Source organism: Saccopteryx leptura, chromosome 2, assembly GCF_036850995.1.
Source record: "Saccopteryx leptura isolate mSacLep1 chromosome 2, mSacLep1_pri_phased_curated, whole genome shotgun sequence".
Taxonomy (NCBI): domain Eukaryota; kingdom Metazoa; phylum Chordata; class Mammalia; order Chiroptera; family Emballonuridae; genus Saccopteryx; species Saccopteryx leptura.
The window spans coordinates 143,107,866-143,126,687 of record NC_089504.1 but is presented as its reverse complement, the minus strand read 5'-3'; the positions used below and the strand labels follow the sequence as shown (position 1 = coordinate 143,126,687).

At 38.8% G+C, this 18,822-nt stretch overlaps 1 pseudogene; it reads right to left on the bottom strand.

The window, feature by feature from the left end:
- Positions 1-12,279: 12,279 nt before the first annotated feature.
- On the bottom strand, positions 12,280-14,750 carry LOC136391583 (large ribosomal subunit protein uL11-like; annotated as a pseudogene).
- Between the last annotated feature and the right edge of the window lie 4,072 nt (positions 14,751-18,822).

The window sequence follows — 18,822 nt, the reverse complement described above, 5'->3', positions numbered from 1 at the left end:
CAAAACAAGCTACAAAGTGTGGAAAGCCTGGGTTGAGTGGTCCAACTGAATGCTAGGTGCTGAACAGACACCTTGACAACAATTGACTCCCACCCCCGCCTGATTACACTGGAGGCTCTGACTGCCAGAGCCTTTCCCAAAGCCTTGCGCTGAGTAGGGATAGAGTGGGGATTTCCTAGCTCTTTGAGCCTCTTATTCCCCAGGCAGAAGCAGTAGCAGCCTTATAGCTGGATCACCAGGCTGCTAATTCAGGAAGGGGGGACTAGGAGAGAGACTCCAGGAAAGCAAACTCTCTCATCGTTGGACCCTGCAAACGCCAACAAGCCTTGACTACCAGCAAGACTAAAGCCAATTATATGACATTGCCATAGAACCCCATCAACTGCAAATCCCTACCTAAGTGTGACACAGGGGCAGAGGCTGGGGTACAGAGTCACCGACCAGGAAGAGGGAGAGAAAAGAAAAAGGAAGAAGTTAACCTCTCAAAATCAAGAAAAATCCACAGACTTTACAACTGGTTCCACTAATTTTTTTTTTTTTTTTTTGCTGTTGTTTGTTTCTTCTATCTTATTGCCTTTATTATTATTATTTCTATTTCCTCCACCTCAGTCCTTCTATTCTCTGCCCATCTTATGCTTCCCTTTTCTTGAACTACACTACCCATGAGTGTTACATTTTATTTCTTATTTTCATCCTCACCCTCCTTTAAGGTTATACTCCAAAACACTTAACTCTCACTCTCTCCTCTTTTGTTTTTTTTGTTTTGCTTTATTTGGTTTTTTTTTCTCGTCCTCTTTTTTTCTTCCTTCGTTTTTCTCTTTTTCTTATTTTTTCCTTTCTATTCGTTTTTTCTTTTCTCGTTTTACTTTTCCTCCCATTTAATCCTCAATCACGAACAAATTAGTTAATTTGGGACTCAAGGGGTTTTTTTGGTTTTATTTTTCTTTTTTGCTTTTGTTTTTGTTTGTTTGTTTATTTTTGTGGCATTTTGGGTACTTTTTACGTTGCTTTTTAACTCACTAGCATTCCTCCCAACCCAAGGTCTCCATCATATTTAGTTTTCGCTCCACTTAATACAACAGATTTTTACTTATTATTTTTATTTTTTTCTTTATTATTCTTTTTTTTTCTCCTTTTTTCTGGTTCCCTCTTATCCCTCTCATTATATCTCTTAGTTGACCAAAACTTACAAGCAAATCATCTTATGCTTGTCTAAGATTTTCTTCCTTTTTTTTTTTTTTTTTTGCATTTAGTAGGTCCCTACTCCCTTTTTTTGCCCCTTGAACTCTTCACCCCAAATCAGGCCCTCCATTATAGGCAGTTTTTGTTCCATTTAGCATAATATAATTCACAGGTCATCACGATATTTCCCTGAGGAGGGGAGAGGAGGGAAAGAGAAGAAAGAAAAAAGGGGGAAATAATAAATTATTACTGTTTTTTTTTGTGGGGTGTTTTACCTTTTTTTTTTTTTTTTTACTCTTTATTAATTCTAATTAGTGCTATCAACAAGACCACCCTCAGATGCCAATAAGAAAGAGGAAATCGAATATTATGGATACAAAAGAAAGAGAGGTAACACAAATAGATGTGGAAAAATCTATGGAGAAAAGACTTAACATATTGGAAGCCTTGGAGCTAAATGACAGAGAATTTAAAGTAGAAATCTTAAAAATACTCAGAGATATACAAGAAAACACAGAAAGGCAATTTAGGGAGCTCAGAAAACAACTCAATGAACACAAAGAATATATTACCAAGGAAATTGAAACTATAAAAACAAATCAAACAGAAATGAAAAACTCAATTCACGAGCTGAAAAACGAGGTAACAAGCTTAGCTAACAGAACAGCCCAGATAGAAGATAGGATTAGTGAAATAGAAGACAAACAACTTGAGGCACAACAGAAAGAAGAAGAAAGAGACTCAAAAATAATAAAAAACGAGAAAACCCTACAAGAATTGTCTGACTCCATCAGAAAGAATAACATAAGAATAATAGGTATATCAGAGGGAGAAGAGAAAGAAAATGGAATGGAGAATATACTCAAACAAATAATAGATGAGAACTTCCCAAGCCTGTGGAAAGAACTAAAACCTCAAATTCAAGAAGCAAACAGAACACCAAGTTTTCTTAATCCCAACAAACCCACTCCAAGGCACATCATAATAAAGGTGACACAAACCAATGACAAAGAAAAAATTCTCAAGGCAGCCAGGGAAAAGAAGAGTACAACATATAAAGGAAGGCCTATTAGATTATCATCAGATTTCTCAGCAGAAACGCTACAAGCTAGAAGAGAGTGAACCCCAATATTTAAAGCCCTGAAAGAGAGGAACTTTCAGCCAAGAATACTATACCCATCAAAGCTATCCTTCAAGTACGAAGGAGATATAAAAACATTCACAAATACAGAAAAGATGAGAGAATTTATCAGCAGAAAACCCCCACTCCAGGAAATACTAAAGGGGGTTTTCCAACCAGATTCAAAGAACAAAAGAAAACAACACCACAAGTAACAGCTCCACCAAGAACACAATAAAACCAAAACTTAAACTGTGACAACAAAGGAAAAAAAGGGGGGAGAAGATGGAGATTAACAGTAGCAAAGGACGATGAAATGCAGAAATACTCATAAGATAGGGTACTACAATGAATATGGTAGGTACCCTTTTCATTACTTAATGGTAACCACCCTTGAAAAAAAACATCACAAAAACACTTGACTTAAAAAAGGTAGCAACAGAGGAAAGAAGTATGGAACACAAACAAACAAAAATAAATGATAGAAAAACAAAAGAGAAGAATCAAACAAGATACAAAACTAACAGAAAGCAATTTATAAAATGGCAGTAGGGAACCCACAAGTGTCAATAATTACACTAAATGTAAATGGATTAAACTTACCAATAAAAAGACACAGAGTAGCAGAATGGATTAAAAAAGAAAATCCAACTATATGCTGCCTACAAGAAACACATCTAAGCAACAAGGATAAAAACAAATTCAAAGTGAAAGGCTGGAAAACAATACTCCAAGCAAACAACACCCAAAAAAAAGCAGGTGTAGCAATACTCATATCTAATAATGCTGACTACAAGACAGAAAAAGTACTCAGAGACAAAAATGGTCATTTCATAATGATTAAGGGGAAGTTGAATCAAGAAGACATAACAATCCTTAATATATATGCACCAAACCAAGGAGCACCAAAATATATAAGACAGCTACTTATTGACCTTAAAACAAAAACTAACAAAAATACAATCATACTTGGAGACCTCAATACACCGCTGACGGCTCTAGATCGGTCATCCAAAAAGAGAATCAATAAAGATATAGTGGCCTTAAATGAAATACTAGAACACCTGGATATGATAGACATCTACAGGACACTTCATCCCAAAGCGACAGAGTATACATTTTTCTCTAGTGTACATGGAACATTCTCAAGAATTGACCATATGTTGGGCCACAAAGACAATATCAGCAAATTTAGAAAAATTGAAATTGTACCAAGCATATTTTCTGATCATAAAGCCTTGAAACTAGAACTCAACTGCAAAAAAGAGCGGGAAAAACCCACAAAAATGTGGAAACTAAACAACATACTTCTAAAAAATGAATGGGTCAAAGAAGAAATAAGCGCAGAGATCAAAAGATATATACAGACAAATGAAAATGAAAATACGACATATCAAAATCTCTGGGATGCAGCAAAAGCAGTAATAAGAGGAAAGTTCATATCACTTCAGGCCTATATGAACAAACAAGAGAGAGCCGAAGTAAACCACTTAACTTCACACCTTAAGGAACTAGAAAAAGAAGAACAAAAACAACCCAAAACCAGACGAAGAAAGGAGATAATAAAAATCAGAGCAGAAATAAATGAAATAGAGAACAGAAAAACTATAGAAAAAATTAATAAAACAAGGAGCTGGTTCTTTGAAAAGATCAACAAAATTGACAAACCCTTGGCAAGACTCGCCAAGGAAAAAAGGCACAGGACTCAAATAAATAAAATCCAAAATGAAAGAGGAGAGATCACCACAGACATCATAGATATACAAAGAATTATTGTAGAATACTATGAAAAATTATATGCCACCAAATACAACAATCTAGAAGAAATGGATAAATTCCTAGAACAATATAACCTTCCTAGACTGAGTCATGAAGAAGCCTAAACAGACCAATCAGCAGGGAGGAAATAGAAAAAACTATTAAAAACCTCCCCCAAAATAAAAGTCCAGGCCCAGACGGTTATACTAGTGAATTCTATCAAACATTCAAAGTCTTCCAAAAAATTGAAGAAGAAGCAATACTTCCAAACACATTTTATGAGGCCAACATAACCCTCATACCAAAACCTGGCAAGGATGGCACAAAGAAAGGAAACTACAGACCAATATCTCTAATGAATACAGATGCTAAAATACTAAACAAAATACTGGAAAACCGAATACAACAACATATTAAAAAAATAATACATCATGATCAAGTGGGATTCATCCCAGAATCTCAAGGATGGTTCAACATACGCAAAACGGTTAACGTAATACACCATATCAACAAAACAAAGAACAAAACCACATGATCTTATCAATAGATGCAGAAAAGGCTTTTGATAAAATACAACACAATTTTATGTTTAAGACTCTCAACAAAATGGGTATAGAAGGAAAATATCTCAACATGATAAAGGCCATATATGATAAACCATCAGCCAACATCCTATTAAACGGCATAAAACTGAGGACTTTCTACCTTAAATCAGGAACAAGACAGGGTTGTCCACTCTCTCCACTCTTATTTAACGTGGTGCTAGAAGTTCTGGCCAGAGCAATCAGACAAGACAAAGAAATAAAAGGCATCCATATCAGAAAAGAAGAAGTAAAGGTATCACTTTTTGCTGATGATATGATCCTATACATCGAAAACCCGAAGGACTCCACAAAAAGATTATTAGAAACAATAAACCAATACAGTAAGGTCGCAGGATACAAAATTAACATACAAAAGTCCATAGCCTTTCTATATGCCAACAATGAAATATTAGAAAACGAACTCAAAAAAATAATCCCCTTCACGATTGCAACAAAAAAAATAAAATACCTAGGAATAAACCTAACAAAGAATGTAAAGGACCTATATAACGAAAACTACAAGGCATTATTAAGAGAAATAGAAAAAGACACAATGAGATGGAAAAATATTCCTTGTTCTTGGATAGGAAGAATAAATATAATTAAAATGGCCATATTACCCAAAGTAATATATAAATTTAATGCAATTCCCATCAAAATTCCTATGACATTTTTTAAAGAAATGGAACAAAAAATCATCAGATTTATATGGAACTATAAAAAACCCCGAATAGCCAAAACAATCCTAAGGAAAAAGAATGAAGCTGGGGGCATTACAATACCTGACTTCAAACTATATTATAGGGCCACGACAATCAAAACAGCATGGTATTGGCAGAAAAATAGACACTCAGACCAATGGAACAGAATAGAAAGCCCAGAAATAAAACCACATATATATGGTCAAATAATCTTTGATAAAGGGGCCAACAACACACAATGGAGAAAAGAAAGCCTCTTCAACAAATGGTGTTGGGAAAACTGGAAAGCCACATGCAAAAGAATGAAACTCGACTACAGCCTGTCCCCGTGTACTAAAATTAATTCAAAATGGATCAAAGACCTAAATATAAGACCTGAAACAATAAAATACATAGAAGAAGACATAGGTACTAAAATCATGGACCTGGGTTTTAAAGAACATTTTATGAACTTGACTCCAATGGCAAGAGAAGTGAAGGCAAAGATAAATGAATGGGACTACATCAGAATAAAAAGTTTTTGCTCAGCAAGAGAAACTGATATCAAAATAAACAGACAGCCAACTAAATGGGAAATGATATTTTCAAACAACAGCTCAGATAAGGGCCTAATATCCAAAATTTACAAAGAACTCATAAAACTCAACAACAAACAAACAAACAATCCAATAAAAAAATGGGAAGAGGACATGAACAGACACTTCTCCCAGGAAGAAATACAAATGGCCAACAGATATATGAAAAGATGCTCAGCTTCATTAGTTATTAGAGAAATGCAAATCAAAACTGCAATGAGATATCACCTCACCCCTGTTAGATTAGCTATTATCAACAAGACGGGTAATAGCAAATGTTGGAGAGGCTGCGGAGAAAAGGGAACTCTCATCCACTGTTGGTGGGACTGTAAAGTAGTACAACCATTATGGAGGAAAGTATGGTGGTTCCTCAAAAAACTGCAAATAGAACTACCTTATGACCCAGCAATCCCTCTACTGCATATATACCCCAAAACCTCAGAAACATTGATACATAAAGACACATGTAGCCCCACGTTCATTGCAGCACTGTTCACAGTGGCCAAGACATGGGAACAACCAAAAAGCCCTTCAATAGAAGACTGGATAAAGAAGGTGTGGCACATATACACTATGGAATACTACTCAGCCATAAGAAATGATGACATCAGATCATTTACAGCAAAATGGTGGGATCTTGATAACATTATACGGAGTGAAATAAGTAAATCAGAAAAAAACAAGAACTACATGATTCCATACATTGGTGGAATATAAAAACGAGACTAAGAGACATGGACAAGAGTGTGGTGGTTACCAGGGGTGGGGGGAGGGAGGACATGGGAGGGAGGGAGGGAGAGAGTTAGGGGGAGGGGGAGGGACACAGAGAACAAGATAGAGGGAGGCGGAGGACAATCTGACTTTGGGCGAGGGGTATGCAACATAATTTAATGGCAAAATAACCTAGACATGTTTTCTTTGAATATATGTACCCTGATTTATTAATGTCATCCCATTATCATTAATAAAAATTTATTAAAAATAAAAATAAAAAAAATAAAATTAAAAAAAAAAAAAAAAGATATTTATCTTGGGACTAGCATGGGAAACTTGTACCATACAGTTTCTAAACCATTCCTCTAGACCATGAGAAATGTTTCATGAGCAAAAGGCACATAAGAGACACCAGCTAGAGATTGGAGTGACTATGCAAGAAGGGGTCAGGCTGTAGACCACCAGAGCTACTGGGGACGCAGATATAAAATAGGTTTTATTTGGGAAAAACTTACAAGCAGAGAAGTAGCAGAGGGTACACAATCCCTCAAATCCCATCATCCCACAGTCTATGCTTGGCATGCGTGGATTGCATGCACCATGGCCAATGTTCCACAGAGAAGAACCATGGGCCTGTCTGTGTGTTGATCATAAGGTAGGGACTGAATGGGCCAGTTACATCTATGCCATGATAAAAACTCAGAGTCTCCTTATCAGGGAAGTGGCTTTGTTCGAAAGAGAAATCTGGAACCTGGAGACTTCTATGAGCATGTTCTTCTCTTGAACTAACTTACATCTGTCGAAACAGCTCTTTTCTAACTACCATATCAAAGGAGCAAATGACCTCTAGGTTAATCCAGGTCTTCTCTCCTCTGAGTGATACCTAATATATTAGGACAGAATTTCTTAGGGCAAGAAAGAGAAGACAGAATTAGTATACAAAGGAAACAATACAGGGGCAATGAGCATAGGGATGTTGATGAAACCATAAAGAATCAAAAAGGCTCTCCAAAACCAGAGTGAGAGAGAATGTTTGTGAGTGTGTGTGTGTGTGTGTGTGTGTGTGTGTACCCAGCAATACACCCATAGACGCATCCCAGAAAAACTGTAAAGACAGAATATGACATTACTTTTATCAGCTAACTTTTAAAACTTTAGGCTCATAGCTGAGAAAATTAATAATTTATATTGAAAATAAAAGAAAAAGAAGTAAAGTGTATTGACAACACCAAATGCTGGTGAGGATGCAGAGCAGCCGGGACTCCCCTTACACTGCCGATGGGAATACAAAATGATACAGCCACTTTGGAAGACAGTGCAGTGGTTTCTTACAAAACTAAACGTACTTTTAAGCATCTAGTATCCAGCAATTGCTGTTATTTACCCAAAGGACTTGAAAACTGATGTCACACGAAAACCTGCACATAGATGTGGATAGCAGCTTTATTCCTAATGGCAAAAACTTGGAAGCTAAGATGACCTTTAGTAGGTGAATGAATAAATAATCTGTGGTATATTCTGACAACAGAATATTAATCAGTGCTAAAAAGAAATGAGTTATCAAGAAAAGGCATGAAGGAAACTTAATGCATATTACTAAGTCAAAGAAGCCAATAAAAAAGGCTGCATACTGTATGTTCCAATTATATGACATCCTGGAAAAAGTAAATGTATGCAGATAGTAAAAAAGTCAGTGGTTGGGGGCAGGGTGTGATGGCTCAGGGTAGGGGTATGAACAGGCAGAGAACAGGATTTTAAGGCAGTGAAAAAAGTCTTCATGACACCATAATGAAGGACACTGCCATTATACATTTGTCTAAACCTATAGAGTGTACAACACCACAAGTGAAGTGGAATGTGAACTATAGACTTTGAATGACTATGATAGGTCAATGTCAGCTCAGTAACAAATCTACCACCTTGGAAGGATGTTGATAATGAGGGAGGCTATGCATGTGTTAGGGCAGGGAGTATATGAGAAGTCTCTGGACCTTTCTCTCTATTTTGTTGTGAACCTGCAAATGGCTCTAAAAAGTCTTTAAAGGTAAAAGAAAACATATATGCAAGAACACATACAATAAAAATGGGAAATAGGTAGAGTGGGAAGTGAGTGTTATTTTAAATAAAATAATAAATTAAAATAAATGGAATGTATAACCTCAATCTACTACTTTTACCTCCAGAGTAAGACATACAAAATCCTAAATTACAGAGTTTAACCTAGATTCTACCCTGGGCACGAGTGACACAGAAAACCAGTCAGAGAAGCATGTTTGGTTCTCTTACAGAATATGAGAAAACTCCTGTTTCTTTACTTTATTGCTTCTTAAAATCGAGTTTGTCAATGATGCGCTCTCTGCAGAATGTGAAAGGAGACAAATGCCCTGGTTTCATTTTGACATGCAAGCAAATACATAAAGAACAGCGCGTCCATTCTGCAACAAAGGAAAGAGAGCTGCTGTAGCCCGTCCCAACAGAGACGCGGAAACGGAGCTGATACCTCCAGGTCTTCGCTGTGGCTTCCAGGAGGGCAGCTGAAGGCTCTGGTGGAGACTGCTACATTTCACTTCCTCTGTCACAGCCGCAGTCCTTGCTTTTTAGAACTCTTTCATATTTTCCAGTAACGTACTTTCTAGAAAAAGATATAAAAGCTCCAAAGGCAAAAAAAAGTAAAATAAAATATCAAAAAGTAGGGGTGGGTAGGACTGAAAGGGGCAGGCGGGGGAGCTGCATTCTTTAGGTCTGCCCAGGAAGCCTCTGGTTTACCATTCTTCCTCTGTTGAAGCACAAAGAGAAAAATGTATTAGGTTTCTGAATGCCAGGGTATCTCGTCTGTCAAAAGATTTGCCAGTTAAAGAACCAATTAATTTCCAGCTCCCACAGCTCACGAGGACATAAAAATGGGATCTTAGATGGCTTTTGAAATGTTGAATCTAGTCTCTTCTTAAGAGAAGAGAATTGAAACTGGCTTTTCTCTTTTCTAAGAGAAAAAAATAAGCAGCATTTTGGAGCTTTGATTTTATTTTTTAATATGCCCAAAGGTGTGTGCTTTCAGCGTGTGTGCCTATGTGTGTACACACGTGTACCATGTGCATATTTGCACATGGATGCAGAAGTGGTTTATTGCAGAGTCGCTGCAGATATTTTCTTCCTCCAAGCAAGTGATTATTTCCTCTGTTCCGTGGTCAGATGGATGATTTGAACAACTTGGAAGGGCAAGGGCAAGAAAAGCTTTGATTTATCTGTTGCTGAACTGATTTAGACAAATGCGGGAAGACGATACATCACTGAATTAGGGCGAGCAGGACAATAATGAGAACCTAAAGTGGGTGACAAGCGCACACTAAAACCCACATTACCACTAAACAAGCAGCCCTGCATGTGCACCCTGTCCCTTATTTCATTTGATAGAGTGGAACTTGTCAGGTTTCAGAATAGTTAAATGAATGTTTTAGGTCTAGAATTAACAGGGCTCTCATATGCTCACGAGATGCTGGCATTGGTGAGGGTGAACCATACAACAAATATGATACAGAAATTCAGGCCCCATACAGGGAACCATACAGGAAAAGAGTCAGAGGAACATGGGCCAATATCAACCTGGATGTAGCAAATTTTAAAGCAATGCCATCATTGTAGTACAGAAGATATGCTAATAAAAATGTCCCATTTGCCTTCGAAATGAAAATCAAAGAAATAGTAACAATAGATGAATAAGAGTTGCTCTCTCCTTAAATCTGGGCATACTGAGTCAGACAGTTAGATATTCTATTCTCTTGGGTATTTATTCTTCAAGAATTCCTACAGATGATCTGGTTGGGAGGTGAATTCTCAAGGTAAGTCAAATGGAGGATTTCCCAAATGCACAGAAAACCCAGGGATAAAGAGAACCCCAGAGGCAACTCTGAAGATGTGGAAGGATCTCATTGCAGGACCAAACACGGGAGTAAAAATGAGTTGGATGGAAGTTGAGAGGTTTTAAGGCAGCCAGGCAAGCCCCACCTGCCTTGTCATTTCATTGGTGGCTCAAGGAAAGTCTTCTCTTTGCATTTGGTAACAAGATGCCTTTCTATTTCTTCCTTTGTGCAGTAAGTCAATGTTCAGTTTTTGCTTTACAGGCCTCAAGATCAAAGTTGTCTAACACTTACTTTTTTCTTATGCATTGGGTTCAACATGAATGATAGGAATTTCCATCTATTTATTAATATATCTTCTCACTCAAGGGACCCCATGTTATTTATATTAATAACCTTTGATTTGTGTTTGTCACCTCTTTCCTTCTTGTGTGTGTGTCACCCTCAGATTTATCTAGCTGTTGGTATCCAGCAAGGTACTGTTAGTTACACAGCTGAAATGAATTTTAAAAGAATAAAAAAGACACAGAGGCCATAAGTAAAAACAACCCTATGTAAATGACCTCACACAATTACACTTAAAAACTAATATACCAGCAAGTTGGTAAATATTATTATTCCTTACGGCATTTATAGCAATTACCTAATGTTGTATGAATATTACTTCAATATCTCATAAAGCACCTTCATTCATAGTTTTCCCTCTTAGAAGAGATTCATTGTTAATGCGCTTTTTTGGGCCAGCTTTGATATTTACAAAATACATATGCTTCTAGTTGTTGTGGATGGATTCCATTGTGCCTAAATAGACGGATTACATTTGCCCTGGTGTTTGAGGACGATGGGATAAAACTGTGTTTACAAGGCATGTGTTGTGCAGGCAATGATATTGTTAGTGAAGTGACTGAAAATGTGAAATTCAAACTTTGAATAAGACTTTAGCTTTAGCCAGGTTTACAGTCAGGGCTGACCCAAAGCAATAACGTGGAATAGATAACTTCTTCCTGACTTTTGTCCTCTTTGTATGTCAAATGGCTCTATGGCACCTTCTGGGGCTCTAATGGGGCATTTTCTAGGATGGCACTTCCCTTTTACTGTCTCATTTGTTTCCAACCCAAAACACCATTTGATTTTGGGCATCATTGTGACTCACTAGCTAATCTAATAAATTTATGCTAAGTTCTTAGTCCTTTATCACAGGGATAAAATTATCTTGCCTTGCAGATCATTGCATATTTTATTTAGCCAATGCTTTCCATGCCTGAATCCAAAGCAGCAAATACTGGTGGGGATTACAGGTCTCGTGAATCCATAGCTACTTGGGTCCCCGCTGCAAAGACTTGACTATGAAAACTCAGGGTTTGTAAACCCAAGTTTAAAAAATTCATTGGGACCTATTTTATTCTTCTATTTAAATGACCAAAAAAAGATGAAAGCATGATTTTCATGTATAATGTTTCCTTCTTCACATTTTTGTATCAAGTAATAGAATGAGTACATGCAAATGGTAAAGAATTTAAACAGTGCAAGCCAGTGGAAAGTGAAAAGTAGAATCTCTCTATCTCTGCACTCTGTCCCTGGTCTTAGTGCCCAGAGGCAACTGTGGTGGGCAGATTTGGTTTTTAGTGTTTCTGGAGATTCTCACTGTATGTTGAAATACAACTCTTATGCCTTTATTTATTTATTTATTTATTTATTTATTTATTTATTTATTTATTTATTTTTCTTTTCTTTTATTTTCTTCTTGGTTGTCAAATGAGCTTTAACTGAAATACTCTCCTTTGTAGTTAACTAGCCCACTGTGCCACTATTGACATTCTCTATGATGCCATGAGGGTTGTGGCTATCAAAATTGCAGCTCACAGTCTGGGCAGTCCCCAGAATCTTTTTAATGGTTCCAGAGAGTCCTCTAGCTAAAGATCAGTGTCACATCTGTTGGACAATGTTGACAATCTCACGGAAAGTGGTATTTCCACTGTGTTTAATGTTTTTTCCACCTCTTTCTGTCTCCTGGCGGTTCTTTGAGGGCTTTGATGACCAGGGCAGAGGCAGAAGGCACTACCTCAGTCTGGGCCTGTCTGTTCTGAATGGTCAGTTTCACTATAATCCTCAAACCCTTCCAATCACTGGTTGCTTTGGCGATGTTATCACCAACCTTTTTTTTGAGACAGACTCAGGGAGCTGATCTTGGGGGCCAGGGCAGATGTGGTACTGACTTCCCCACTGGTTCACTTCAGGTATATGTCTTTGATCTCATTGGGGTAGAACTTCAGTAGAGGCGTTCTGGTGTCAGATAAACTCCGATTCCAGCGGACTGAAGAACATTGTGCCTAATCCTCCTGCGAGCCAAAAGTTGAAAGTGAGTTAAGTATATTTATATTTTACAGTTTTAAAATTTTACTTATTGATTGATTTTTAGAGAGAGAAAGGGAGAAATAAAGAGACATCAATTTGTTGTTCCATCTATCTATGCATTCATTGGTTGATTCTTGTATGTGCTATGACCAGGGATCAAACTTGCAGCCTTGATATATCTTGATGTATTGGGTCAAAACTCTAACCAACTGAACTCCCTGGCTAGAGTCAGAGTTAGGTATTTTTAAAATCTGGTTTCTCCTTTGTTTCCAGGATTGGTTGTTTTTTCTGTTCATCTTGGTCTTTGTCTTCCTATTCTTCTGGATCTCCTCGGGTGTTGGACTCTTTTGTGGCTCATTCATTTATACTAGTAGAGAACTGTATTGCTGAGTACAGGCAGCTGATGTGCGTAGCTCTGCATGCAGAGGGCCTCTCTTCTGAACAGGCCTGACTGCAGAGTCTGTGTAGCTAGGGGCACACATCAGCACAATAGTTGTCCTTGTACGTCACCTGCGCAGGGCACCTTAACCCTGAGAATCAGAGCTTTTGTCTGCTTCACTGCCTTCCCGTCTTCATTGCTTCCCCTCTGTCTCTCATCTGGAGGTCCAGGTTCACCGCGCACTTGGTTTCTTTCTCAGGTCTTGGAACCCTTGCCAGTCATCCTTACTTCCCTCTTTTGGCAGACTGCATGCTTGTTAGAGTTTAGTTCTTGGGCTTCAAGAGTTCAGGGACGAGGGCACAATCCTACCTTGGTTTCATTTTGTCACTAGTGAATCTGTTCTGTCATGCTGTATTGTTCTCTTGTTATTTCATGGGGATATGAAGAAGTGGGTCAAAAGCTGAGTGAGCAAGTCTGCTAATTCTGCTTCCCTTGCTAGCAGACATGGTGTATGGACCAAAGTGACTTCTGCTGACATCCTCCTCCTAGTCAGCAGGCCTGTGTGGATGAGGAGTCGGTGTTAGAGAAACACGCAAGGCACTGCAGCAGAACAGTCTGTACGTTGCATTGGAAGAAGTAGGTTTATCTGGAAAGTTTGATTTTTCTCATCATAATCAGGAAAGGGGTTCAAGAGTAATATAAAATTAATGGCAGACAATAAAAAACTTTTTTTAAAAAAAAAATCTGAGTCAAAATCTGTGAATTTTGATTCAGCCACACACATATTCAGAAGGACAAGGATTAACCAACTAGAGGGCCATGAAAGAAAGCAACTGGCGAGATGAGGCGGAGGCAGCACCTTATCTGAGGAACAGATGTCTGAGGCATTTAGCCTCAGGAGAAGCGACTAAGCAGAGACGCAACAGCTGTCTTCCAATATTTAAAGGGTTATTATTTTGAAGAATAAGTTGTTTTGTAGTATATTGCCATACAGCAGTGACTTTCTCTTAAGTTGAGACAAAAATTTATTTTTCCCAGAAAAACCCTTCTTGGAATTATACCCTAGCCCCTCCCATAGACTTTCCCACTCTACTTTCCATTGGGGTGGGGTTGGGGGGCTTTCTTGGCATCCCAGGAATCCATAAACATAGTTTGATAAGCCAGTGCCATAGGGCACAGCGCAAGAACCAGCAGGTAGAAATTTCCTGAAGACAGTTTGTAACACTATTCAGAGAATACATTTATGGCCGGGCGTCTCATTATCTATCATAACAGCTGTACTAGCATGTAAACTCACACTTTTACAGAAGACATTTGAATGCCTACCTTCCCTGCAGGAGACACTGTGAGATGTGCTGCCCTCACCTCTATCAGTATCTCTTTCTCCAGACTCCTGAAAGTTGTGTTTCTTTCTGGGAGTCCCTGAGGACTGTCTCGTATGTCCCCATGGATCTGGAGGGTTTGATTCTTCTTCCCCTGGCCTGTATACCTCCAGTGAACTTGCCGTGCCTGCCAGACACACCCCCATCTGACGCTGCTTCGGGAACAGCACTGCTGGGTCCACAGAACCTCTCCCATCCAGTGAGTGCCTTTGCCTCTTCTGTGAGAATCACTTGGCAATACCACTGCTTCTGCAGTCACTTCTCTTCTCAGGTGAGCAGCTATCTCTGTGACTTCCAGAGAAAGTCCCTAGACTGGGCACCACAGTTTCCCACTAGATTCTCCCAGGTGCCAAAGCAGTCCCCTAGTCAGTGGGGAAGAGTGTTTGTCCTTGTGTTACGCCTGGTTAGAGGGGTTCTGAGCCTGGGCTACTTCTGCTTCAGCGTTGTAAAGAATAGTCAATGATACAGAGTTGTTAGTGTTCATTTCAGCCACCTTTTCTTTAGAGAACTCAGGTATGAAGCTAAGATGACAGACACACACAAGAGACTCATGTTAGGATGTACTCAGGATCAAACGTCCTTTCTAATGACCATGGCTTTTTTTTTTTTTTTTTTGTCCTGGATCAGGACTTACATCCTTGGCTTTGTTTTCTGACAAACTTTCTGTGAAGTCTTTTCAATTCTTTGTACAGATGCATAATGGGAAGTTTGACCCCACTGGTTTGGCAGATAGCCCCAGATCATGTAAAGGTTCTACTAACATAATTATAAAAGAAATACATTTGCATTATAGAAAACTTGGAAAATACAAAAACATACTTAGCATATCATCACAGTTGATAATATAGAGTGTACTGAAAGGGGAGACCAAGACATAATGAGAGAGAGATTTCTTTTTACACATAATTTTGGATCTCATTTTAGTGGTTCCCTTTGTAGCATTGACGGAATGGTTTTGCAGTTCATGTTGGTTCCGGATTTCAAGTGATGAAATGATTATTGTTGGGCATTCTGAGATAGTGTGACAAGAATACACAAATATTGATATCAGGGTATAATTTGTGTGGGAATATACATGTAGTTTAAATGTGGCAATCCATGAGAGATTGAATTTCATGACTACTTTTAATTCTATGTAAAGTACATACTTCACATAAGTAAAAAAATCTTGTAATTGCAAATGGGTTAGAAATGGATTTTAAAATCATTTAAGCACTTAGGTTGTATTTGTTTAATTTTTTTTTTTTTTTACTAAATAGTAATTATATGGGTTCACACTCTTCCTGGCTTTGGGAATACCTGCCAGGTCATTAACAGCATCTCTTTTCACCACCAACCTCACACATTATTTCTTCAACTTTCTATCACACTCCCAATGCTTACTCAAGTTAGTCACTCTGTTCATTCTATTGCTAGAAAATATTCTTTGTCATATTTGACTGCCTGCTATAAAGGGTGGGCCCTGGTCATTGGATGAACAGATGTGATGGTGGCGATAAGGTGTGCTGAGATTGCTGAGAGAGAACAAAACTGCACTGTATTAAGAAGAGGGAAGGAAATCAAGAGGAAAAGGACCCAGGAGAGACAAAGGAGAGAAAGATCTACAAGGAAACTAGAGTGGATAGCCACATTTGAAAGAAAACCAGGTAACCTTGTAAGAAGACTTACTTGGGAAGTGTGGTTATTGGGACTTTTAGATGGAGGCTATAGAGTTGGGTTAAGAACTCTCAGCCCACTCTATTCATCTTAGTCAGTTCGGGATGCTATAACAAAGTCACATGGCAGAAAGAGAAGCATGGAGCTCTCTGGAGGTCTCTTGTATAAGGGCACTATTATCATTCATAAGGGCTCCACCCTCATGACCTAATCATCTCCCAAAAATCCCACCTCCTTAGAAGTTAGGATTTCAATGTGTGGGTGGACACAATCCTTCAGGCCATGGCATTTTTTCTTTTTCATTAGTAAGATAAACTCTTTGTGTCCAACACTGACATTGTATAGAACAAGAGATGGAAGACAAGAGCTTACAAGAGGCATCGGGCTCACCTCCTGGTACCTGCCCATCCTCAGTTCTCTTCCTGGCCTTGCCTCTACCTTCCCCTCCCTCCCTTCAAGCTCTGCCTTGCCCAGCTCTGCAACATGACACTGAACTTTTTTGTTGTTGTTGTATTTTGTTCTTTGTTGCATCCATAGTATTTTAGAGTATTTTAAATGAATAAATGCATACATAAATGAATGGGAATAAATGGCTGATAGAAAAAAATGTGAAGGAAAAGCTGATAGAATTTGTTGACTCAATTAGAAAAAGTGAGTAAAAGGCTTAACATGAAGCCTTAGATGCTTCGGGAAATGGCTTTTGCACTAACAGAGTAACTTCAGGGAAAGCAACTGATCAGGGATGGTAGGGAACACGAATATGAAGAATTCAACTTTTAAAGCTGAATCAGAGAATTGTTGCAAATCTTTCTGCAAAGGTTTTCAGAGGTCACCCAGCATCAGCTTGTAATTGATTATCTGGATAAACAAACCATCCATTTGGGTGGGAGTTTTGGCCCTCCACCGTACATGCAGGAAACTGTGTGATATGTGACATGTCAGTCTCAGACTGACATGCCTGTCCCCAGATTTTTACCCCTGCTTCATACTCATTACCTCCCGAACCTCTGCAGGTGGCTGAGCGGAGCAGTCAGATAGAAATGTTTACACAGAGAACTCTTCATTACCTCTGACAGACGGATTTTAGCCTCACAGCTTCCAGCCTCAGTTCCTGGAAGGCTGCCCGGCATTGTTGCCAGATACCATTACCATGGAAACCACAGACCATCCCGCTAGGGTGAGACACACAAAATTGAAAGCAGTGTAAAAACAGATTTGTTGTTAGGCTCTGGTCCCTCTGAATTCACAGCCTACAGGACCGAACATATATGTCCTTCTGGGGGTGGAGGGCCCACGGTAAAGCTGACCAGTGAGGTTATTAGTGGGTTTCAGGAACAGAATAACCAGGGGAAATCCCATTCAGAGAAGCAGGATCCCAAATTACTCTCCAAAGCATAAGAATGTTTTTCTTATTTTCCTCAAAATGTAGAGCTACCACGGCTGGCACCTTTTTTTTTTTTTTTTTTTTTAGAAAAGAATGATATTTATGTCAGTTTGACATTGAAAAGATTACTTCAGTGAAAATGGCTTTTCTATTCCAGGCGTTAACCACACCAAAATTGCCTTGCCCCCTTGGACTGCAGGTGGAGGGCAGCCCTGATAATGGGCATTGCTGAGCACAGGGAACTTGTGTTTCTCACCTCGCAGCTATTGGAAGGCTCCGTATTACATTACCCTCTCGAGCTGGGCAGTGGGGACAGAGTTAGTGCTTATGTTGGCGTTCACGGAGCTGTGCGCTCAGACTATGTCAATTGTGTCTCTATAAATTATTGTTAGCATGAAAAATGGAAAGCTAAGTACTGTTAATCATTCAAAACAAAGTTTTTTCTTTTTTCTAATATGCTCTCTTTTTTTTTTTTTTTTTTTTTGAAAAGTGGGTTTGAGGAGTAGCTTACTAGAACCATACAACTTTAAGTTTGAACCTTTAGGTGAGCATTTTAAAAAGATGATATTTCTTAGCGTTACTACGGATCATCATAAGGACTTAGAATGCTGCACAAATATTTACTGAGCCATTACTCTGGGATGGGATTGAATGAATTTTTCTACCCATTCCCTCTGCCTGTTGTGCGAACGTTATGTACCCCCCCCCTCCAACCCCACCCACCCAGGGGCACAGTGTGCCACAGGCCACATTCCCTAGGCTGGTATGCAACGTGGAATGCATACACAACCCCTCAGTCTGGTGCTGGTTCTCATCTGACTCATCTGACACTTGGGAGGAAACTATGGTGACTCAGTCTACACTGAAGTTCCAGGTGAAATTTCGCGGTTGGTCAGTGACATCGGTCAGTCTCCCGCTCATTTACAGGCTTGACCTTCCCTAGCAACCATCCTTGGGTTTATTATCACAGGCTAAGGTGAAACCTCGCTGAGTGAAAGAATCCCCAATTATGCTGTTTCTTGACTTTCCCTGGCCCCATTCAAAGTCTAATTTTGCTCCTGTCTATAGCGTTGTGATCTGGTCAAGAAATAGTGTCCGATACAGAGTAAGTGTACTGGTATCAGAAGGCACCATAGAATGTTTGGATGAATCCCAGAGGTGGGGACTTCTGGAGTGCT